Consider the following 24,450-nt stretch of genomic DNA (forward strand, 5'->3'; position numbering starts at 1 on the left):
TGGGAGAAAACCAGAGCAAGCGCACGGAGCCACGGGGAGAATGTGCAAACTCCACACATTAAGTTGCTTGAGGCGGGAATTGACCCTGACTCTGTGGCATTGTGAAACAGCAGCGCTCACGATGGTGTCAGCGTGAGATGGGAATTATTTGCTTTCTTTAATTGGGAAAAATCTCTGTCATTGTGAGCATCTGGAAAGATCGGTTACTTCGCCAGAAAAAGAAATGAATATGTCATTAACCTTTGTTTCTTTCATGTCCAAGAATACTCAGATGAATAGTTCCCTTGATTACCTCTGCTGGTCATGTTCGCAAAGAGATCTAGCAAATTGCCAAGTGTGATTTTCCTTTCAATGAATAATTTTGACTCAATTTGGCTGCAAATATCTTTTCCTAACTTTGTGCTTTTCTTCTTTTACATTGGTGTCTCGCACCTTACAAATGACAGCAAAGGTATGAATGGAGATGGAAACATTTAACTCAATCAGCGGCAGCTTTCAATGAGATCACGGCTGATTTGGTCAGTGCTCAGCCAGCAGTACTGTCTGTAGTCATGGCCGAGTGGTTAAGGCGGTGGGATGTGGAATCCATTGGGGTTTCCCCACGTAGGTTCGAATCCTGCTGACTACGTTATGAATGCTTTCCTGCTGGAACATTTCAAAGTTCAGGACACCTATTTTGCAAACCAGGCCTGTAATTTGATTAGACTTGAGAAACTCGAGTTCTTCATCAGAAATGCTCCACACTTAAAACATTATCTCTGTTTCTCCTTCCAGATACACTGCTCGACACATCGGGTTTCTGCAGTTGTTATTGAACGCCCTGAGCAGAAGTGCTGCTTTTCATTAGATTCCTTTAATCCCTTGTCCTCTGTTCTCTGACTCTGGTCATTGGCAACACTTCCTCCTGCTCGTCAGAGTGCTCATTCCCCACCGCTCCCTCTCCCATCATTACAAACAACCGCAGGAAATTGCCACTTAACTATCTTTGTTCCAAAGTGAAACTCACCAGCCTAGTAACTCTCTCCACGAAACGGGACTTCTCATCCCTGGACATGGTGCAAGCCAGAGGATTGTGAAGAGATACTGTGAAAATATTGTCAGTTGTCAGTTGGAAAAATGTTTAGGAAGCAAACCATATAATTTAGGCTCCAGCTTTGGAAATCTTGAGAAACTCTTTGGGAAATGGAATCAGAGGAGATTGAAGAAGTGTAAATTGTCAGTCCGAGGAGAGGAACGGACATTGACTCTGATGTTCTCGACACAGGAACTGATCTGAGACACTGAAAGAATTCTCGCCCCTGTACGTGAGGAATACAAACTTCATCTGGACTGTGGGACAATGAAAAACTCTGGAACACTCAAGACAATATCCAAATATTGACTGAGATCACTACAGTAGGAGTACAATAGATGGGTCAGTTTTTGTCCAGTGTGTGCGGGAGGGCTTCCTGACACAGTATGTAGACATGCCTTCAAGGGAAGAAGCCACTTTCGATTTAGTACTGGGTAACGAGCCTGGCCAGGTTTTAGATTTGGAAGTAGGTGAGCACTGTGGAGACAGCGATCACAATTCTCTCAGGTTTACTTTCGTGATGGAAAGGGATAGGTGTACTCCACGGAGCAAGAGTTTCAGCTGGTGGAAGGGAAATCACGATGCAATGAGGTAAGATTTAGGAAGCGTAGAGTGGGGTAGGAAACTGTAGGCGGTGAGCACATTAAAAATGTGGAGCTTATTCAAGGAAAAGTTCCTGTGTGTCCTAGATAAGTATGTACCTGTCAGGCAGGGAGGAAGATAGAGAACGCGTGAGCCGTGGTTTACTAAGGAAGTGGAATGCCTGGTCAAGAAGAACAAGAAGTCTTATGTTAGGACAAAACGTGAAAACTCAGTTAGAGCGCTCGAGGGTTCCAACGATATCAGGAAAGACCTAAAAAGAGAGCTGAGAAGAGCCAGGAGGAGACATGAGAAGTTGTTGGCAGATAGGATCAGGGTTAACGCTAAGGCTTTCCATAGGTATGTCAGCAATAAAAGAATGACGAGAGTTAAATTTGGGACAATCAAGGATAATAGTGGGAAGTCGTGTGTGGAGTCAGTGGAGATAGGGGAAGCACTAAATAAATATTTTTCGACAGATTTCGCCATAGATAATGAAAATGTTGGCGAGGAAGATACAGAGATACTTGCGTCTAGACTAGAAGAGATTGAGGTTCACAAGGAAGAGATATTAGAAATACTGCAGAGTGTGAAAATAGATAAGTCAGCTGGGCCGGATGGGATCTATCTGATGTTGTTTCGCAAATGCACTGCAGGAAGTTACAAATCAAGCTGATGCTAACAACGGCTCGTTTTGAGCCGCTAATTTGCAGTGAAGTGGCGGCGCCAATAAAAGGTGTCACGCAGCTCGTCTAATTCCACATCCTGAGCTCGAAATGACCAGAGGTCTCTCGCTGGGTTTCGGCAGGGTCTTGCTGAGACGACACCATGACACGTTTTCACTGGAGTGGATCATGAAATCGCGTCGGGACTGTGAATAAAACGATGGACACTTCCAGCAGAGAAGGAGGCGACCCTGAAGCAGGCAGCTGCGGACAAATGTTTCTCCTTTGCCAGTGAAAGGCACTGCTTCACAAATTGGAAACTTCGAAGTGAAGCAGTGTTGGTGATTATCTTCGCTGCTTGTTCACTTTTTAAATTCTGATTCTGTGAAAGTCCTTGACATTACATATCGACATTTTGCCAAAGGTTAGCTTGTTTCTTGTGCCAGTGGTGTAATGGATAACGCGTCTGACTTTGGATCAGAAGAGAATAGGTTCGAATCCTACCTGGCTCGAGGAGAATGTGTTACTTTAACCATACCCCACGTTGACGCTCCCCTGTGAAGTCCTGCCGGGACGTCACTTCTGTGCTGTTGCATTTGTCCTATTGTGGATTTTAAATTCCAGCTCACCACAACGGACACCTCTGTCGGTTTTGTGGTATCTTTCTGTGGGTGAAAATGAGCATGAGTTCCTCAAAAGAGTTACAAGTCGTTGTGAAAGTGACATACATCTGCACCATTATTGTGCCATTTAAGAACACAGGATAAAGTCATTGACATTTGCCCTGGGAACATTAGAACACACGAGACTTTGGGCCAAAGTTGGAAACTGCGACTAGAATAGATGGCTCTCTGATTAGCCACAATGCACACAGGCGGAATGGCCTTTTCCCACTTTGTAACTCTTCGAGGACAAGTTGAAAATAATCTGCAAAGAAAATGTTCAGAAAGGGTGTTTTATTTACACCAAATAAGATAGTATCTTTTGCCTTGTCTTGTTATTTACTTGTGAGGATTAGGTACTCTCAGAACCGTGGCGCGAATCATGTTCCCGCTCATGGATTGGTTGTACGGCTGAGCTAACATATCGGTGTACCAGTACTTCTGCCGATTTTCCGAAGCTAGCAGGTCATTGGTTTTGTCCAATCATTATGTAGGTTAACATAATATAAATAACTGCAGTTGCTGGAAATCTGAGCCAAAAACGAAACTTGTTTGCAGAACGCAGAAAGACTGGCAACAGAAACGTCGACTTTCCTGCTCCTCCGATGCTGCCTGACCTGTGTGCTTTTCCAGCATCACTTTGATCTAAAATCAAGTTTCCAGCATCTGCAGTCCTCACCTTTGCCTAGTTCCTTCAGTGTCGCTGGTTCCCAATTCAAGAACTCCATCTCTAGCGGTTTCATGTCTGTACCTCCATGCTGCGGAGTTGAAGAGTGAAGAAAAGTAACTCACCCCCTCCATCTCTGGGGTAATTAGGGGCTGAAAGTGAATCGTATCACATTGAAGTATATATACATGCGACGTAATCTCTGTCTTTTATTGGGAACTATCTCTTTCATTGTAACCATCAGGAAAGACCATTTCGTTCGCCAGAAAAAGAAATGAATATGTCATTAAACTTTGTTTGTTTCATGTCCAAGAATACTCAGATCAATAGCTCCCTTGATTACCTCTGCTGGTCATGTTTGCAAAAAGATCTCGCAAATTGCCAAGTGTGATTTTCCTTTCAATAAATAATTTTGACTCAGTTTGGCTGCAAATATTTTTTCCTAACTTTGTGCTTTTCTTCTTTTACATTGGTGTCTCGCACCTTACAAATGACAGCAAAGGTATGAAAGGAGATGGAAGCATTTAACTCAAGTCAGCGGCAGCTTTCAATGAGATCACCGCTGATTTGGTCACTGCTCAACATGGCAGGCTTGTCTGTAGTCATGGCCGCGTGGTTAAAAAGATGGTTTAGAATTCCATTGCGGTTTCCCCATGTAGGTTCAAGTCCTGCTGGCGTACGTTATGAATGCTTTCCGGCGGGAAAACTTTCGACTCAAAGTTCAGAACGCTTATCTTGCAAACCAGGCCGGTAATTTGATTTGACTTGGGAAACTCGAGTTCTTCATCAGAAATGTTCCATATTTAAAGCATTATCTCTAAGAATGATGAGAGTTAAATTTGGGACAATCAAGGATAATAGTGGGAAGCTTTGTGTGGAATCAGAGGAGATAGGGGAAGCATTAAATAAATGTTTTTCAACAGTGTTCGGTATAGAAAATGAAAATGTTGGCGAGGAAGATACAGAGATACTTGCGTCTAGTGTAGTAGAGATTGAGGTTCACAAGGATTAGGTATAGAAATACTGAAGATTGTGAAAACAGACAAGTCCCCTGGGCCGGATGGGATCTGTCCTAGGATCCTTCTGGGAAGCAAGGGAAGAGATTGATGACCCTTTGGAATTGATCGTCAAATCAACGTTGTCTACAGGAATAGAGCCCGTGGAATGGAGCATAGCATATGTTGTTCTCTTGTGCAAAAAGTTTCGTAGAGAAAACCCTGGTAATTACAGACCAGTGAGTCTCACTGCAGTTGTTGGTAACGTGTTGGAAATGGTTATTATAGATAGGATTTCTGACCATCTCGAAAAGAATAATCTGATCAGGGACAGTCAGCACGGTTTTGTGATGGTTAGGCCTTGCCTAACGAATCTTGTTGACTTTTTTGACAAAGTGACCAAACAGGTAGATGACAGTAACCTGGTTGATGTGGTGTATATGGGTTTCAGCAAGTTGTTCGATAGGTTTCCCCACAATACGCTATTATACAAAATGCGGAGGAATGGAATTGTGGGAGAATTCCAGCTTTGATCAGTAAATGGCTTGCCAATTGAAAACAGTGTTGTAGTTGATGGAACATGTTCTTCTTGGTGTCCAGGTCCTGGCGACGTACCACAAGGGTTGAAGTTACATCCACTGCTGTTACATGAGATCTAACATTGCCAATCAGTCTCCCATGGGGAACATTATTCAACGCCTTACTGAAGACCGTATGGATCACATTTACTGCTCTGCCCTCATCAATCTTCTTTGTTACTTCTTCAAAAACCTCAATGAAGTTTGTGAGGCATGATTTCCCACGCACAAAGCCATGTTAACAATCCCGAATCAGTCCGTGCCTTTCCAAATACATGTACATTCTCTTCCTCAGGATTCCTTCCAACAATTGGAGTATTCTTGGCAGATGCAGTTTCATGTAGGGAATGCGAGGTCATATACTTTGTTGGGAAGAATCAAAAGACACACTCGTGTTAAAACCGATAGAAACGCAAAAGAAGTGCGGTGCAGAGGAGTCTCAGTGTTCTTATACATGAAATTCAGGATGGTGTGCACCTGAACCTGAGGGGCACCAGTATCCTTTGGGGGGAGGTTTGCTCGTGCTCTTGGAGGGGGGGGTTTAAACTAACTCTGCAGGGGCATGGGAACCCAGACTGTAGCTTTAGGGTGCAGGACCTGGAGTGTAGGGAGGTTAGGAATATGGCATCAATCTTAAAGGAGGGTGCCTGTAAACAGAAGAGTGGCTTGAAGTGTGTATACTTTAATGCCAGAAGTATATGAAATAAGGTCGGTGAACTTGCAGCGTGGGTTGGTACCTGGGACTTCGATGTTGTGGCTATTACGGAGACATGGCTAGATCAGGGACAGGATTAGCTGTTGCAGGTTCCAAGGTTTAAATGTTTTAGTAGGGTCAGAGGTGGGGGTAAAAGAGGGGAGGTGTGGCTTTGCTTGTCAAAGATAGTATTACAGCGGTGGAAAGGTAGATGGACGAAGATTTGCCATCTGAGGTAGTTTGGGTTGAGGTTAGGAAGAGGGGAGGTGAGGTCACCCTGTTAGGAGTCTTTTAAAGACCTCCTAACAGTCCTAGAATCGTTGAAGAAAGGATTGCGAAGATGATTCTGGAGAAGAGTGACAGAAATAGGGTGGTTGTTATGGGGGACTTTAACTTTCCTGATATTGATTGGGAAAGCTATAGCTCAAGTTCGTTAGATGGGTCAGTGGTTGTCCAATGTGTGCAGGAGAGTTTCCTGACACAATACGTAGATAAGCCAGCAAGAGGTGAGGCCATACTGGATTTGGTTCTGGGTAACGAACCAGGCCAGGTATTAGAACTAGAGGTAGGTGAGCACTTTGGGACAGTGACCACAATTCGGTGATTTTTACTTTAGTGATGGAGAGGGATAAGTGTATACTACAGGGCAAGAGTTATAGCTGGGGGCAGGGAAATTATGATGCGGTGAGGCATGACTTAGGATGTGTGGATTGGAAAAGTAGATTCCAAGGCAAGAGCGTAATTGATATGTGGAACTTGTTCAAGGAGCAACTATTGAGTGTCCTTGATAAGTACGTACCTATCAGGCAGGGAGGAAAGGGTCGTGTGAGGGAGCCGTGGTTTAATAAGAAATTGGAATCCCTTGTTAAATAGAAGAGGGCGGCCTTTGTAAAGATGAGGCGTGAAGGTTCAATAGGGGCAATTGAGAGTTATAAGGTAGCCCGGAAGGACCTGAAGAGAGAGCTAAGAGCAGCAAGGAGGGGACATGAAAGGTGCTTAGTTGGTAGGATTAGGGAAAACCCTAAGGCTTTCTATAGGTATGTTAGGAATAAAAGAATGACTAGGGTAGGAATAGGTCCAATCAAGGATAGTAATGGGAAGTTGCGTGTGGAGGCTGAAGAGATTGGGGAGGCACTGAATGAATACTTGAGTGAGTTCTATTCACTCAAGAACAGGACATTGTTGTCGATATGAATACTGAGGCACGAATAAGTAGAATGGATGGCTTTGAGATATGTAGAGAAGAGGTGTTGGAAATTCTGGCAAGGGTGAAAATAGATAAGTCCCCTGGGCCAGATGGCATTTATCCTAGGATTCTCTGGGAAGCAAGGGAGGAGATTGCAGAGCCATTGGCCATGATTTTTGTGTCCTCTTTGTCGACAGGAGTAGTGCCAGAGGACTGGAGGCGAGCAAACGCGGTTCCCTTGTTCAAGAAGGGAAGTAGGGATAATCCTAGTAACTATAGGCCAGTGAGTCTCACTTCTGTTGTAGGCAAAGTCTTAGAGAGAATTGTAAGGGATAGGATTTATGCACATCTGGATAAGAATAATGTGATCAAGGATAGTCAGCATGGTTTTGTGAAGGGCAGGTCGTGCCTCACAAACCTTATTGAATTCATTGAGAAGGTGACTAAGGAGGTAGATGAGGGGAAAGCGGTAGATGTGGTTTATATGGATTTTAGTAAGGCGTTTGATAAGGTCCCCCATGGTAGGCTACTGCAGAAAATACAGAGATATGGCATTGAGGGTGAGTTGGAGGTTTGGATTAGGAATTGGCTGGCTGGAAGAAGACAGAGGGTAGTAGTTGATGGCAAAGGTTCATCTTGGAGTGCCGTCACTAGCGGTGTTCCGCAAGGATCTGTTTTGGGACCATTGCTGTTTGTCATTTTTATAAATGATTTGGAGGAAGGGTTAGAAGGTTGGGTGAGCATGTTTGTGGATGATACGAAAGTCGGAGGAGTTGTAGACAGTTAGGAAGGATGTGGCAGGTTACAGCGGGATATAGAGAAGCTGCAGATCTGGGCAGAAAGGCTGCAAATGGAGTTCAATGTAGCTAAGTGTGAGGTGATTCACTTTGGTAAGAGTAACAAAAAGATGGGGTACTGGGCTAATGGTCGGATACTTGGTAATGTGAAAGAGCAGAGGGATCTTGGTGTCCATGTACACAGATCTCTGAAAGTTGCCACCCAGGTAAATAGTGCAGTGAAGAAGGCATATGGCGTACTGGCTTTCATTGGTAGAGGAATTGAGTTCCGGAGTCCTGAGGTCATGCTGCAGTTGTATAAGACTCTGGTGCGGCCGCATCTGGAATATTGTGTGCAGTTTTGGTCGCCATACTATAGGAAGGATGTGGAGGCACTGGAACGGGTGCAGAGGAAGTTTACCAGGATGTTGCCTGGTATGGTAGGAAGATCCTATGAGGAAAGGCTGAGGCACTTGGGGTTGTTTTCATTGGAGAAAAGAAGGTTTAGGGGTGACTTGATAGAGGTGTATAAGATGATTAGGGGGTTAGATAGGGTTGACAGTAAGAACCTTTTTCTATGTATGGAGCCAGCTATTACAAGGGGGCATAGCTTTAAATTAAGGGGGGGTAGATATAGGACTGATGTTAGGGGTAGGTTCTTCACTCAGCGAGTCGTAAGTTCATGGAATGCCCTGCCAGTAGCAGTGGTGGACTCTCCCTCTTTATGGGTATTTAAGCGGGCATTGGATAGGTATATGGAGGATAGTGGGTTAGTGTAGGTTAGGTGGGCTTTGATCGGCGCAACATCGAGGGCCGAAGGGCCTGTACTGCGCTGTATTCTTCTATGTTCTATGTTCTATGACAGGAACAAAGGTTAATCACATATTTATTTCTTGCTGGCAAAACAAAGCCTTTTCTGATGCTCACAATTGAAGAGATGGTTTCCAAGAAAATAGGAAAATTAAGTCACCAGTAGAGTAATCAATTACCAAGATATTCCTCGTGATGTTTTATGGGACATGTGGGATTTTTTTTTGATTTTGGTTCTCCAAACGTTTTAAAAATGGAACCGAGAGTTTTAGATGGGAAGTTAAGATCATGCATGACTATTGCCATTTTTGTCACTCACACGCAGTTTTTTCCCCTTGTACGATTTATTTTGCTTTGTGGTTACTGCGAGTGGGCTTGTAAACTACACATGCTTGTGAGTCCATTCCTCACTGTTCCTCAACTCCAGCCAAACAGACTTTATATCCTTATTTCCTGAATCAAGGTAATCTCTTACCATTGCATAAATGTCATTAAAACTTCGGTATTTCACATGCCTCTGTATATCATCTTTCAATATTAATTGATCCTTTACTGTATTGCAGTTGTGCATAAGAAGAGAAAAATAGATAGAGAATGGTGGACCTATGCTCATACACCAGTTATTGAAGCGAAAATGCAGATTTCTGCCATTAAAACGATCGTGGAACCATGTGCCGAACCCTCAGGAAACACAGAATAAGTGCAGTGCCACAGGGCATGTCAGGGACAGCACCAGAAGGACAACAAAAATGCTGCTCTAAGCTCCTATTTTGGATGTATTTCTTAATGAGCAATCGAGTGTGACATGTGTTCCATCAGGAGTTACCTCACACAAGGAAGTAACCAGTGCTGCAGACTGTCATATCATCCGAATTCCAAGCCCTCGAATCAGAGACATTCAATATTCTGTGCATAACTGCAAGGAACAGCTGTCCGAGGCGTTTTTACAGTCCAGATGAAATTATGAATGCAGCTCTCTGGTTGTCAGCCTCTTTCTCCTATGTCGTGTTTCGTGCAGTCCATGCGTGGAATCTCGTCAACCACGTTTGAACTGCACATGATGGGGTCTTGGGCCTTGTTTTCTCGTGAGTTGTTGCCTGAGTGAGGCCCTCGGTTTCTGTGCTGTCATATGCCCGAGTGTTCGGAAGAATCTGGATATCGTTTTCCAGAATTTGTTTTTAACACAGGGAAGCATGATTTAAAAATTAACTCATAGCAAATCCACGTTGCGAACTTTGTGTGACATGCATTTGCGCATGAAGGTGGGTGGATATTGGTTCTTGGCAAAGGATTTGTGTGGGCGTCAGTCCAGCAGTCCCTAGTGCCAATACGTACAAACGGCAGGGGCCACACATTCGACTAGAATAGCACAACAATAATAGGACAGGACAAGCAGAAGAGAGCCAGAGAATTCATGGAAGCAGGGCACTCATCCACGGATTCCATCCGTTGGACCCAATCTGCAATCCCAACAAACGGAAGCAGCGGGAATGAAACCAAATGAATTCGTACCAAAACATGAGAGCAGCGCTTCACAGGAACCTCTGCAGCGCTGAGAATGCACCCAGAAAGGGAGGAAAAGTCTACAAACCATCTTCCTAGCGTCACCGAACTTTTCAACAAGAACACCAGAAGCATCCGAACTTCACATCTTTCTGCTCCAAAACACTCCGCTTTTCCACAACAGAGAATTGCACACTCAACTACCGAGTGTAAGATGAGAATCGCAGCCCCGACACGACCAAGGGCGGCAGTAAAAGCGAGGGGAAACAGCTGCCACTGTCATTCCACAGCTACAAACGCTCTCTTTGAAAGGTACATTATCGTATGAATGTCGGGGCAGCAGTAGAATATGGGAATTAAACAGCCTGCGCTGTGTATTCATATTCTGGACAATGTGAGTTGTTCACAGTTTTCCCTGAAAGTGAGTGGACGTCGTTATTTCACCGCTGTTGTGAAGCCAGATCCTGCACTGAATCTGCTCCCTCGTTTTCTGTTGTTGTGGCTAAAAGATGGGCAATTGCAACGTGAAACTTTGTTATATTTCTCTCATTTCCTTCATTACTGTCCTGGTGAGGGAGTCTGGAGATTGGCTCGCTCGATCAGATGGAGGCACCAGCGCATTGCTGACCTAATTTAATCGAGAATACACTTGGTAATATTCAATTTGCATGGTACATTTTTCTGTTTTGTTTAATGTTACTTGAGCACTTTCTGTTACTTGGCAATGCACTAAATCTCCAGAATGTCGGGAAGCTCTGTTTGGAATTGCTTCGGTGTTATTTGTGTGAGCAGTTCTTGACATACACGTCTCACACTTCCCCACAGACAGAAGTAATGAGTTTGTGTGTCTGATAATGACTCTGCCTTTTGAGTTTTGCACCTGGTCCACGTTAAGAGCTGTCAGTTTTTGGATTCACTGGAGAGTTAAGGGGATAACACGATTTGTGAGTTTTTTTTAGTCAACGAAATTATTTGATGGAGAACTTGAGAATGTATCAAGGAGAATGGTCATTGTCTGTAAATGTCTGGAAAACATTCCTCTCTGTGTCATTTCAAAACATTATGCCTCATGAAAAAAATAAAATTCAAACACGCTGATTTAGGAACAGCATGCGTTTTTGAAAGTGGTCTATTCAAACTGTTGTCAGGTACTGGAGTGTCACAGAATTGCCGAGCATGGAAGCAAACCTTCCTATCCACCTTGCACCTGTTGAACAGATGACCGTAACTAATCTAAACATATTTGTCAATATTTGTCCCTTATCTCTCCGATCAATTCCTGTCTGCATACCCATTTAGATGCCTTTGAAGTGTAGTGAGTGCACCAAACTCTGCCAGTAAATCTGGCAATTTCTTCCACACGCACAAAAATGTCTGTATTAAAAACAAGTGTGGCTCACATCCCTTTCAAATTGAACTGCTCTCACATTAAACCTATGCTATCTCACTTTAAACTCACGTGACTTCTGAAAAAGTGTAGATTGACTATGTTCTCTGCTCGTCTACCTCATGATTTTGTAAAGTTTTCCAAGGACATCCCTCAGGCCTGAAGCTCCGGGGAAAACTGGCGAAGAATATTCAGCTTCTCAATAATGTCCACACCGTGCAAACCTTTCAAATTGTTGTAAATATTTTATTTTAATTATGCTCAGGTATTCATAGAAAGTGCCAGGGGAAATTGCCTGAAGTGAAGCGATGCTGAAACATTAGTCTTGACAGGTTTGGCGCTTAGTTATCGTCAGGGAGCGTCGCCGAGTGGTTTAATGTCGGTAAAAACAATGAATGCAGATGCTGGAGACCAGATTCAGGATTAGTGGTGCTGAAGAGCGCAGCAAGACAGGCAGCATCCGAGGAGCAGTAAAATCGACGTTTTGCAATGAGTGAGACGGTCACGTGCAGCAAAATGTGACCCCACTCTCTATAAGCCCCTACTACCAACAGAAAGGGGCCACTGCAGTTTCAATCAGCGGCTTCCTGCCCAGCCCTGGGACACAGCTCATGGAAACTCCTTCCTCAGGAACGGCTGTTACCGTGTGAAAGGGTAAAAAATTCTAATTCAAATTGGAAATGGCTTCAGAAGATTGTTCCTGTTTTTAAAACATTTTATGATCAGAATTCCTTTCTCGAATATTAGAACTGGTAAACTTTCTTGGCAGGTAGAACAAAGAAAGTGTTTATTGTGAGGATTCTGTCTCTTCAGCAGATGGGATTCCCGACACTCTAATCAGAAATGATTTGGTTTTCTGAGGTATTTTCCCGATTGATTTGCAGTCTGCCAGAGTGTCTGGGAATCACTTCGGTGACTTAAGGATCAGGGTCAAAATATGAAAATATTAACAGAGAATCGAAAATCCCGGGGCAAGGCCTAAATGGATTGTAATGGTCTGAAGGAATAAATCTGAGAATTGAACGACTTGGATAATGTTATTTGCAATGGGGAGGAATGAACGACATTTTTGAAAATTGCCGTGTCAGCTGAATTAAAGTCAGTATGAGATGATAAATTAACCAACACCAATCCTGTCCTGGTACGCTCAGTCGGTAGAGCTTGACACCTTTAATCTCAATGGTGTGGGGTCGAGACCCACGCAAGGCGCTGTTGTTTGTTAATAGGTTTGCCGCTCTCCATTAATGTTGCAAGAGCGAATTCGCTCGCTGAGACAGGTTTTGTTGACACATTTTTTTCCTCCGTTTTTGATTATCTCTTGGTTTCTGAGTGAAAACTGTCTCCACTGTACTGCAGGTGCAAGAGACAAGGGTATCAGTTCAGCCAAATATGCTAAACGATGTCCCTTCCAAAACGTGAGTTTCCATTCCAAATGTGCCCCAACCAAAATGTCCTGAGATGTCGAATGCGAATGGCCACATGACAGTGTCAGCTGCATGTCAAATGGTGCTGCAGTAGAATTAACTGAATGAGAATGCTCTGATGGAAACCGAATGGAACTCTCCCTCCAATTTTACCAATTTACTCGGTAAATGATGTTGTTGTGTATCCATATGTGTTTACGTAATGAACAGCTTATTGGCAGTAACAGGGGTGGGGGTGATGCAGGATAGTGAGGTTTCCATGTTGGTCAGAAGTGATTTGTTCGAACATGGAATTCAGACGTCCTCAGAGCAGACGTAGCTGATTGGTCCAGGATCAGACTTTTGCCTTCTGTTTCAGTACCAACAAAAGAAATTGCGGGAAAATCTCAGCAGGCCTGGTAGAATCTTGGAATGGAAAACTGAGTTAAGTCTTCAAGACCATTGACACTTATTACTCCATGTCCATCTCCGTCTACCTTTTTATTGAATATCTCCTGACACTCAACTTTATACTCAGTTTCTCTTTTATTACTCCGTCTCCAAACATTCTCCCAGTCTCAAACTTTAATAGCAGAACTGTTCCACCTCTCACCTCGCCGAGTTATGAGAGGAGGACTTCGAAATGCACGATTAACTCTGTTTCTATTTCCTTAGATACTGGACGGTCAGAGACCAGAAGGCATCGGAGGACAGTTAGAGCTTTCAGCCCATCTGGTCTGCCCGCCATTCGGTCATGACTCATATCGTTCCCAAACCAATTTTCAGCCTTCTATCTGTGACACTTAGCTCCCCTGAATTTAGGATCCAGTCTTTTTCCCAGAGTGCCAATGAAACTGTCCCAACCGTCTCCACATCTGCTGGCAGCTGTTACACCGTATCTGTGTGTGATCGAGCTCAATTTCAGTCCCACACAGCAAACACGTCTGTTCTGAGCAATGCAATCCCCGCTGCATTTCAGATCGATCGGGTCTCTGACCCCACGGTTTTTATGCGAGGCAGTAGTTAGCTCCTTCACCACCCACGGCAAGGACCAAGTGCGTCAAAATGTGGGGACAAAGAACGATAGGCACAAGAGTTTGTACAGGTTAGGTCGAAAGGGTTATTGTCAACTTCAGTGGAGTCCCTGCTTCAGAGTCTGGGTTTGAATCGCCCAGGCCTGGATAAAGTTCCAAGTCAGGAAATGAAGATTTATTTCTCTTCTTGTGGCTACTCTGAGTGAAAACCGTTTTATGCTTCCACAGAGAGCACAGACCCGGTTCTGCCAGAAGGAATCCACTGATTGATTGCATCCAACTGGAATCATAGAGTCATAGAAATGTACTGCAGGGAAACAGACCCTTTGTTCAAACCTGTCCATGCTGACCGGAACTGCCAACCCAATTTGGTCCCTCTGGCCAGCACACAGCCCATATCCCTCCAAACCCTTCCTACTCATATACAATTTCAAATGACTCTTAAATGTTGCAATTGTACGAGCCACCACCACATCCTCTGGCAGCCATGGCAGCACATACACCGAATAAATTGTCACTGCAAATCCCCTCTAAGGATCTCGCCTTTCAGAGCTGAAACTATCTCGCTGTTCATTCAATGTCGCTATGTCTAATTCTTGGAACTCCCTCCCTATCGACATCATGGCTGTATCACTGTGTTGAGCGCTTCGAGGATGAAGTAAAGTAACTTACCATCTCAATCTCTTGAGTAATTATGGTTGGGCAGTGAAGCCTATCCCAAAGAGTGACGTGCATTCCCCAGAATTTCGTTTGAAAAAACTGCAGTTTCCAAGTGGACATCCGAAAGTGGTCGGGAACAAAAGTAAAGTTTCGAAGGGAAAGTAGGATAAACTGAAAGTCAATGATGACTGAGATGAATGAGGCAGAAAGTGAGTGAGGAGCTGTTGGTGCAAGGATCAATGTCAGTGCTAATGGTTTAGCCCTTACTGCCTACTGTTTTCACCAACTCACACACCATTCCTGGTAAATTCAACACAATTACCCTGGTCCCTTGGCATGAGTTTCCCTCTGTGCACATTCAGGCTGTAAATCGGCCCCGAGAGGATGAACGCATACAATTTATCCGGTCAGGTTAAAGAGGTGAAGGCATCAGTTTGAAATCAAAGCAAGAAGAGATTGCCTCTTCCTGTACATTTTCAGTGGACAGTCACCAGCTGTGAACTTCTTTCCTGCACAAGTGGACGTTGATATAAATTCTCATCGAGCAGCTTTATTACAGAAAGGTGGTCCGATTAACTGTGACCAAATACTTCATGAAATGCCCTTATTAAAATGAAAAACCATGTCTGTGATTTCGTCAGTTAAAGCATATGGTAATAACCAGGCGTTAATGGTGTTAAATGATGTAAATTTTCTGTACATTGAAATTTCATTGTTTAAACTTCTTGTAAAAGCCGTATTGTTTATCCAACATCGCGAAAGTGACGGCTCAGCATGCTTCTTGTGTTTGAGCTCAGACCGTTATTATTTCGTGCTCCCAGGCCCTACCACCTGATGTGGACCCATTAGTCTATGTTCTATCCTGTTAATTCAATGCAGACTTCTTTTTACTCTGTTAGACAAGGATTTGCCTATCTCTTCTACTATTATTCTCCGTCCGTCTTTTCTAGTTTTTGGGAATAATGAAGAGACGCAGGAGACACTGCAGACTTGCAGGACAACGTTGTAGTAATAACGCATCCAATGAGATAATGGCTCTCATTGTCTGCTGTCACCATTCATTGATTTTCGGCAAACGGCAATGGCAACATAGAAATCCTATAATTGGAGTGAAACTGCTTTTTTCTGGTCTATCTTGAATACTATTTAGAATTGTAAAAGCTCATAACGTTTTGAGTGAACAAATGTCACCTGATCTCAGACCTAAGTAACACAGACATTACTTCGAGACTGTGAGCCCAGTTCTACACACTCTGCCCGGGGGTGGGGGTTGGGTGAGAAAGCCACGGAACAACCTCCGATTTTAACACTGTTCCAAGAGTAGAAATGGAAAATGAGGGATATTGACAGACAGAGAGTGGGAGAATGTAGAAGAGAGTGAGATGGTACAGAGAGACAAAGGGACACAAACAGAAATTCTCCATTCACCCTGGCTGCTCATCGACATAAAGGAGAAGACAAAAGGTAATGAAGGCCACCCTTTCACCAACTCAGAGCAAGAGCAACAGCATTACAGCCGATAAAGGAATTTTGCATTTTTAAAGATGACGTCTTTCAGCAAATGAGAGATTCTGGTAAGTATGCTGTTTTGTGAAGTGAAATTGACAATTACCCAGGCAATAAAACAATAAAAAGCATAAGTAGCCTGAATCTGTGGTATGAAACAATAAATCTCTTTTTCTCCACAGATACTGTCAGGCCTGCAGAGTTTCTCTGTCAATTCCTGTTGTTGATTCAGATTTCCAGGATTCACACTCCTTTGTTTTATGCTAGTCTGAATCCTGTTTGTGACAATACTGGATGAATTGCCAGTTCCATACAAATTCACTGCTTTGGGAAGGTTGTCAACAACATAAACGGTCAGAGGAAATCCCCCATTGCTACAGCAGTGAGATCTCTGAGTCCTTAACAGTAGACTTCCACGGAAAGTGAAATATGGCGCTGGATGTTTTCTCAATGAATCCACTTTTACGTTTTTCATTTGTGATCATTTTAGCTGCACATTCAGTTTATTTCTTTCTTCCATTTCTGTCAGCTTGGAAAAAGCCTTTCCGCCCATCTGCAGTGCGGGTCATTGGACATTCATCTTTTCGAATCCAGGAGCTACTATTTCTTGGAGGACGTTCTGCACTGCATCTCGGGTGGGGTGGGTGCGAGGCTGTACCACTATATTCACCTGTCTATAGATATCGGAGAAGGGTCTATCTATTCCACACCACCAGGCTTCCTCATCGCTCATGAATCTTGGTTATTATTACCCTTGCCATGGCACCTCCTTCTTTGATAACAGGAAACCGATATCCCATGTCAGGTGTACCTGTAGCCATGATGGATACTACTCAGTGCCAGTAACTGGGTACACAAGGATCTCTGCGTAAATATTTATTGCCTTATTTATAGTCGTCCTGGTTACCAAACGGGCATAGGTGGCATGTAATGGTCAATTTAACATCCTTGGTTAAGATTACCGTCTGCTGTTGTATCGCAGACACCCCTGCCTTCACGACTCGTCCTGCCATGCAGCCCCATATTTCTATGAGTCTTCTAATCATTACTTAACCTTATTTGGATCCGGTGTTGTCCAATGTCTCCTCAAGGTCAGCTTCACGTTTCCAACGGCTGGCGTGTATCAACGTGGCTCTTTCGGCGATCTTAACAGCTGTCTGTGTTGTAGGGAGCCCTTGGAACGGTCCCAGCCAGCTCTTCGCCTTCATGCTTTTGCTCCTGAAGTCTTTCACCACTATCCAGTCTTCAGGTTCGAGATTGTGCATCTTCCCTTCTGCTGATTGGGGTAGTGCTGCCTTTCTTTTGATTCTGTATTTGAGACAGAAGTGTGGAGAGATTTATACCGTAACATAATATCTCGTCCTCACAGTGGTCTGTTATCTGTTTTACAATCGGTCTTGGCCAATTCCTGTATTGGGCCACCTTCCAAACAAAATCTCAAACGTCCTAATATTTACTCTTCCTCTCCATCATATACATTATCACAATTGGAAATGCCTTTGTCCATGTCACCTCTAGTTCCTCACAACATTTTGCCAATTTATTTTTAAGGATAGTTTTCTCTCTTTCCACTGCCCCACCGCTCGCTGGGTGGTAGGCACAATGTTGCCTCACCTTTATTCCCAAGTAATCACTGATCTGCTGGAGGGCAATATTTATAAATGGCTTTCCATTGTCGCTGCTTAGCCTTTCAGGGATGCCCCATCTCGGAATTATTGCAGTTAGCAAATTGCACTGGCATCCTGTTTAGACGTGGGAGCACTTCCACCCCTTGGGAAAACATCAACTATTACCAGACATTGCTTTTCCCTTCGCTGGATGTTAGTTCTATAAAATCCATCTGTAAATGTTCAAAGGGTCTTTGGGATTGGGAGTGTTCGGCCTGATTCATTTGTATTCCCCTCCCCACATTATTAGTGGCACAAATAACACATTATTCACATTATTTAAATGAGTAATGAGTAAATCCCTTTCTGTACCAGCGTGCTGAAATATTGTCGTACATCCCTACTTTTGACACATGGTCCTTACCGTGTGTTACTTTGGCATAGAAAGGGAATAATGATCGTGGTAGACAGGGTTTCACACTGGGGCCACACCACACCCATTCCCTCATTCTGCACCCTGCCCTTGTCCATTTACGCTTCTCCTTCGATGTGGCCTGAGACTGTAACTCCTCTAAGTCAGCTTTGGATTATAAATATTTGAAATACACATGTCAAACTCATCACTTGGCGGCTGATTGGCTGTCTTCCTTGCCGCTCAGTCTACGTATTCATTGCCTTGAGAAATTGAATCATAGTCTTTCCTGTGGGCTTCACATGTACATACAGTGATTGATTTAGGCAATCGGACTGCTTTCAGGAGGTCAGAGATCAGGCCATGGTATGTGATTGGCTTTCCAGTGGAGGTCAAGAAGCCCTTGTTTTTCCACAGGGATCCAAAATTATGTACAACCCGGAATGCATATCTGCTGTCGATGTAAATATTCACTGTTCTTCCTTCGGCCAATTTACATGCCTCAATCAAGGCAATCAGCTCTGCTGCTTGCGCTGACAGATGAGAAGGAAGTCATCCCGCTTTGACTACCTCGTGGGTAGTTGCTACAACATACTAGACACTGGCCTATCTCTTTGCTTCTGAATGCTGAGCTATCCACAATAATACGCCGTATCCAGATTCTAAATTGGTGATCCTACACGTCTGGTCTCGAGCTTCAAATGTCATTAATTACAGCGACACAATCATGTGGGTCTCCGTCTCCTTCTGTGGGGACAAAACAAGCAGCATTAAGGACGTTACATCGCTTTATTGTCATGTTAGACTTCTCCAATAGCATAGCATTGTATGTGAGCCAACGTGCAGCCGACATGTGTGCTGTGTTTTGCTCAGAAAGCAGGAAGGATACTGCATGTGGGACCAGTCGGTTTAATTCAACAAAGCCGACTATGTCCCTGGAATCTACAACAGCCATTTCAAATGCAGGCAGGAGACGGAGGTATTTATGCACTCCTGCCGTTACGGGATCTAAGTTGAGGTGAAAAATAAGCTACTGGCCTCAATTTTCCACATATAATTCTGCATCAGCACAAATATCATGCAGGCACGCTTCTCATTCACTGTTTTACAAAAGGCTTGTTTGGATTTGGAATCCCAGTGGTGGTGTAGTTTGGAGTGCCATTTCAATTCAACAAAGGCTCTCTAGGCCTCAGGGGTCACTGCAACGGACTCTAGCTCTACAAACCTGAACCATGAACTATGTCACTTTTAGGCGCCTAAAGGTTTACTGCAGAAGCGCTGACACATCCCCCCCCCCCCCCCGCCCCCACCACCCCCCCACCCCGGTTAAAACAAGAGTCTCTAGACTCCTGTGAAGAGACTCGTTAATTATGGTGGGGACTCACAGTAATCTTGAAAATGTCACGTGAAAGTATACTATTTGCCTTTAAATGGAAAAGTGAACTCGAATTGACTGTCGGTGTGTAACAGTACACAAAACAAGGCATTTGCTAAATCCACAATAGAGAGCCATTTACATTGGGTGGAATTTGAGCCAATATAATATAGGGGTTGGGACCATTTGGGGTGTGAGGAACAACAGCGTTCTTGATAACCTGCAGGTCATGAACAAACCTCCATTCCCCCGACTCACCTGGAATGTTTGCCTTTTTGAACGAAAAGAATGGGCGTTCTCACCAGTGATTATGCATGGGGGATTATCACTCCAGCCTATAAGAGAGATTCAAAGACTGGAGTAATTCCTTGCACAGCCTCGGGTTTTAACGGCTCTTTTGCTTTGCAAGGACGATGCTCAGACTTCGGGGTTATTCTTAAGGATTCGTATGAGCCTCACATCGTGTTTGCCTTTTGTCCTGAAATCAGTTGGGACCCTTCTTAATCTTGGGTCCGAGACATCTACCATAGGTAAACGCCAGACGACAATCCTGCCGTGGATTACCTGGACTGCACGGTCTGCCTGAGTTAGCCAATTTAGTTTCTTCCTATACGTCCTTATATCTGCATTGAATCAGACACCCACACCAATCCTGAAGATACAATCTTGCGTTTTTTTGTGCCTGTAGTACCCATGGTACCAAATTCTGACACCTGTCGCTGGATGCCTTTGCCAATGATCCGTGAGGAAAAGAGCCTTGCACATGAAAAAAAAGGGTCTATTTACCGTCACAGATACTTAACAAAGTTTAAAGTGACAGCACATCTGTGATCATTCCAATAAAATTCGCACAATAACAACTGATCTGGTTTAACCAATCTCCTGAACCAATATTTCTCTTATGATTTGTCAGGACCATCGCGGTGTATGTTTGCTGTGCAGTGCAGCATAGCTCCAGCAAGAAAATCTGTGCTAATGGGATTAACATGGCTACTTGCTTCCTCAGTGAGTGAATCGCTCATGGAAACTATCGCTCTCTGACATGCATCAGGGGTCGTGATTCGTATTTTCCAGCTTGCACTGTTAAATCTTCTTTTTGTATTACCTGCAAGCCCGTTGGGGTACTGTGCAAATCGGACCCCAGTCTCACTATGAGATCCCGAGAAAACAGATTGAAAGTACAGAATTCCGATAACTGAAATGAGAATTGGAATGTTTCACCATTACTGGTTTTGCACAATAGGGGTGTGGTAAATCTCTCTCGTGTCACGGCTCCTGCTGCGCCCATTAAGTTCAGGAAGCTTCCGTTCATCTTTATTTGCGTTGACTCTCTGAACTGCCTTGATTTATGAACTGAATATGTTGCCCTTGTATCTTCCAAAAAAGTAAGAGGTGCACCTTCCACATATAACATAGATGTAAGCATTGACTTATATGCATCATCGTTGTACTGAAAATAAAGTTCATGCTTCACAAACTCAGTGCTCAGTATAGAGGTGGGACATGTGTCAGTGCCCATAAGGTTAGTAGTAGAGATGAGCATAAGCGAGTATTCGTTGCCAAGCATAAAGCAAAGAGGCTTACCTGTAACTTTGGGGCTGCCCACCTCCACCTCAGCCTTCCTCCATTAGTCACCCTGCTGCCCACCCTCCAGGGCTGATTGAGGCTGTCTGGGCGTGCACTGCCTCACTCAGTGGTCCATTGCTCTGCAAACAAAGCACCCGCCAGATTTACCCATGCCAGCACTTCTTTTCACGCAGCAGTGCCTTCCAATGGGCGGCAGGGTGGCACAGTGGTTAGCACTGCTGCCTCGCAGTGCCAGAGACTCGCGTTCAATTCCCGCCTCAGGCGACTGACTGTATGGAGTTTGCACTTCTCCCCGTGTCTGCGTAGGTTTCCTCCGGGTGCGCCGGTTTCTTCCTACAGTCCAAAAGTGTGCAGGTCAGGTGAATTGGTCATGCTAAATTGCCCCTAGTGTTAGGTAAGGGGTAAATGCAGGGGTATGGGTGGGTTGCGCTTCAGCGGGGCAGTGTGGACTTGTTGGGCCGAAGGGCCTGTAAGTAATCTAATCAATGGTTGGGCGACTATTTGCATCATAGTAAGCTGAGCTTTAAGTGTTTGCTTTTCCATCTTTAATTTCCGTTTTATCTTCTCTTGAGCCAGAAAGTTTTCAGCATGTACCGCGTGGAGTTCCATCAAATTGAGGTTTCCCGTGTCCCAGGTAATACATTGGCAAGACGCCTCATGTAATGGGCGCCTGATAGCTTTTACATATTCCCTTTAATGTTCAATTCACTTCTTATTATCAACACTTCAAGGTCAATGGCCTGAAACATTCGAGTTCCTTTCCAGATATGGAGTTGTTTTTTTCTCTAATTCCTTGGCTGTTGATATGGTAGTTTGCTGGCCTTGTAAGTCTGCTATTAGTTCGGTTTAAATATACATAGATTTTCTTTCTGTCTGCAACATTTGCCCTCTGCAAAGTCAGGCCCTTACTTTTTTTGTTTCCCTGTGCTTTTATTGGTTTCAAAAGAAATGTTAATTTTCCATTGCAATGGACATCACTTTATTTTCACAGGTCGGTGCAACATCGAGGGCCGAAGTGCCTGTACTGCACTGTAAAGTTCTATGTTGTAAGATGCATTTCCTGCTGGTTTCCGATGTCTCTCCTCACTGTGGAAACTTCCAGACACATCTTCCAGTGATTTGTCTGCACTTCATTCAATCAAGAAAACTGTCGTTCCGGCTGAGAATGTGATCTCTCGACAATGGAGAGAGGAAAACAGAGTCGGTGACAAAGCTGAGATCACTTAAGTTCTGTCCCGAATCTACAAAATTTACCGCAGTCTTCCAGTATCCTGCCACTTTAAGATTGCATTGTGTACCCAAGCCATCATACCAGTCTCTGGTCTGCTGCAGTTCTTCTTCAAGGCACAGCGCAAGCTGGAAGATCAGGCAACTCATTTTCTCCGGAAAGACCATGCAGATTTCAGGACCCAACATCGAGTTCAATGATTTTGGATCCTGTCTGCCCTCTTCCACATTTTTCACCCACCCATACATCCCATCAGTTCCGACCACAAGTCACTGGACTCGAAGCGTTCACTGTCCTTTCTCACCATAGATGGAGAAGAGCTGCTGATTTTGTTCAGACATTTTGGCATTCGTCAAAGAGCATTTCTTTTTCCGTTGTAATCACAAGACTGCAGGAACCGTCTGATTGCAGGAGGAGAAGGTCACAGTAGATGAAAATAATGCCAAGGGCTGGACCATTCCCATTGTGAAGGTAGATGAGCTAAGCTGGGTCTGTGTAACTAAGCACAGAGAAGGCTGAGTGAGAAACTGATTGACATGCACATATTATGAAGAGGATAGATATGTATGACAGGAATAAGGCTTTTCGGGAAGGAATAATAACCAGTGACATAGATGAAAAGCAGGAGAAAAGCGATTTAGAGGAGATTTAGGAAGAACGCTTTCACCCATAGAGTGTTGTTCATCTGGAATTTCTTATTTGAACGTGTGGTAATGCTAAGTGTTCTGAGGACATTTCAGCAGTATGTAGCCGAACACATTAAAGATCCAGAGCACACTTGGATAAGGACCAGATTCTGGAAAGTGTGACGAGGTCAGACAGTGGTGAGATGGGTGTCCCGAACGAAATCGTTCTAAGGCAAACTTTTGTGGTGAAAACTGGGTGAGACCGCGACTCTGTGGTGCAATGGAAAGCGCGTTGAATTTCTAAGCCTTTCTTAAGACTGCCATTGAAAAGTTATGGATGCAAATCTCATCATAGTCGAGTTTTAGTTTATGGTTTGAAAGGTGTTCAGACCAGACTCGGCTGCTCATCTGCAAAACCTATAACATTCATGCAGAAACCCAACAGTCTCGAAATGCAACATTTTCCTCACAGCGATGAATAACTTCGATGTCTATTTATGGTAGAGATCGATAAATATGTGTTCGCCACTTGGCACCACGATGATATGGATACGCTGGAAAAAGACATAAAAGTGTTGTGTGAGCTATGATGGTACAGAATGGCGTGGCGGGGCAGGAGCGGTGTTAAGAATGGACTACTTCTGCTCCTTTCTGCTTGAGTGTTTTCTGGCCCAAGTTTTTAAACAATCACAATGAGAACAATGTGAATCGACACCAATTAATATTTTCTGTCTCACCTCCACTTCACTACCCACTAAGCTGGAATAGATAGCTCCTGTTTCAGCTTAAGGTCAGACAGTGGAGGATTCTCACAAGTTCTCTGTCAGGCTGAACATCCCTTCATATAGGTTTCCAAGTGGACACATGGAGCACGCGATTACATGGATGCTGGGGATTGAAGGACAGATTTCCCTCTTCCGGGTCTAGAATTCTGGCCAAGGTAATGTACGTGAATTTCTGACATTTTGAAACTTACTCTGGATTCTTGCGACTTTACTAATTAAACTATAATGCAATTTGCCCTTGCAAAACATGATTAATTTTTCACTATTTATTAAAAAAAACTATGCCACGAGCCCTTGGATGTAGTAATGCAGAAGATTGTTGACGTTGGGTACAGTGTGGGTCATTGTGCCGTATGAACATTCCAAAAGATGCTGGTGAAGTACCAGTGAATCGAATTCTCTGACAAATTAATACCGATAGAAGGAAATTCCCAGTACAGTAGCGACATAACATTGCCTGTGATCAACGCAGGTAGCCACGGTAAATGAACACAGAATTCAATTTTGACTATTTTCACCACCTTTTACTGTTCATGTTCCTGAACCTGATGCTCCATAATCGATGATCCATCATCAGTATAACCTCCTCTGCGCTGTGTTTCATTTCAGATAGTCAGCAAAAAAGGAGTAATTGGTTTGAGGGGCCCAGTGGT

At 43.9% G+C, this 24,450-nt stretch overlaps 1 non-coding gene across 1 annotated transcript; it reads left to right on the forward strand.

Annotated features, from left to right (window-relative positions):
- Positions 1 to 545: 545 nt before the first annotated feature.
- On the forward strand, positions 546 to 628 carry trnap-ugg (transfer RNA proline (anticodon UGG)). The gene has a single exon. It is a non-coding gene; the product is annotated as a tRNA-Pro (tRNA).
- The last annotated feature ends 23,822 nt before the right edge of the window (positions 629 to 24,450 follow it).

The sequence above is a fragment of the Chiloscyllium punctatum genome, unplaced genomic scaffold (assembly GCF_047496795.1).
Source record: "Chiloscyllium punctatum isolate Juve2018m unplaced genomic scaffold, sChiPun1.3 scaffold_195, whole genome shotgun sequence".
NCBI lineage: Eukaryota > Metazoa > Chordata > Chondrichthyes > Orectolobiformes > Hemiscylliidae > Chiloscyllium > Chiloscyllium punctatum.